Source organism: Otolemur garnettii, unplaced genomic scaffold (assembly GCF_000181295.1).
Source record: "Otolemur garnettii isolate 467f Iridium unplaced genomic scaffold, OtoGar3 scaffold00167, whole genome shotgun sequence".
NCBI lineage: Eukaryota > Metazoa > Chordata > Mammalia > Primates > Galagidae > Otolemur > Otolemur garnettii.
Window position 1 is genome coordinate 3,698,521 of NW_003852562.1, and position 1,452 is coordinate 3,699,972.

Consider the following 1,452-nt stretch of genomic DNA (forward strand, 5'->3'; position numbering starts at 1 on the left):
CACCTGCCTCTGCCTCCCAAAGTGCTGGGATTACAATCCACCTGCCTCTGCCTCCCAAAGTGCTGGGATTACAATCCACCTGCCTCTGCCTCCCAAAGTGCTGGGATTACAATCCACCTGCCTCTGCCTCCCAGAGTGAGCCACTGCACCTGCCCTGCATTCTGCATTTCTAAACCAAAAAAGTTATTGTATGTTTGTCTTGTAATGCTTTATTCAATATTGATATTTGTAGTTGAGGGGCATTTGGCTTGCTTTTGGTTTATATAGTTTTTTGCTTGTTTGTTTTTGCTTGTTATGTTAAGCAGAAATTCTGCAATGAAAGGTACTATATTTCTAGACTATAGGCAAAAGATACAGTATGTACATAGAATTTGTTTTGTGTGTAAATAGATAAAAATATCTATCAAATGTGTTCAGGTTGTAACTTATATTTAAGACTATTTGATACATGATAAAAGATCATGACAACAAAAAAAGCTTAGTTTCATCTCTTGTAGGCAGCAGTGTTGAGTCTTTTTTTTTAATCCATGTAGGTAAATCTATATCTATTAATTGGAAAATTTAATATATTTACATTTAAAGTGATAAAGGAGCCCCCTGGCAACAACATCCCCTGCAATCTTTGCCAACATTGACCTCAGCTGATGGGACAGTACAGAAACAGGGGTCCTTAGAATCCAAGGCTGTGAGTGCCTACAGTGGTGCAAGGGCTGTTGGGATAGTGAAGGCTGATGGGGTCTTCCTGATTTCTTCTTCTCCCATAGAAGCAGCTGTGATGGGGCAGGGGGAGCCTTCTCCAAGCCAGCTGTAGTTCACAAGCATGCTCATGGTTGCAGCAGCCCCAGGGTTGGATGTGCAGCACCTGTGGAGTGGCCACAAAGGCAGGGTCTAGAATTGGGGCATAAGTGGAGGAACCACAGCTCCTGGGGCTGAGGCAGCAGTGGCACCCCCACTCAGTGCTGGTTGTGGTCCACGAGGCATGGGGGCTAGTGAGCAGGACCTAGAACAGGAGCCACAGCTGCTGCAGGGTGTGGGTGCGGCTGGAGCCTGCTGTGGTAGTGGCTGTGCTGTCAGAAGCACAGGGCGTGTAGAGTGTTTGTTATCAGTGGGATCTAGGACACCAGAGGGTTTGGTGGGAGTGGGGTGCGGGGCAGCCCCAGGTCAGTAGGGTAAAACTGTGGCCCCTTCTGGGGGGCTGAGGGAATAGCATTTCCCTCTGGAGGGGGGCATTCCAAGGCAGCAATAGCTGAGCTGTTGTTTCCTTCAGAGGCAGAAGCTGTTGATGTCCTCAGTAGCGCAGGCTGCTGGGGCCCCTGCTAACCAGCACTAAGCCGACTTTGGCTGGAAAAGCTGCAGGGAGCCCTCAGCTGATGCAGGAACTGTTGCTGTCTGTTTTCCACAGAGCACAGAGCCTGGGCACCACCATGGGGCCTACCTCAGGGTCAATGCTGA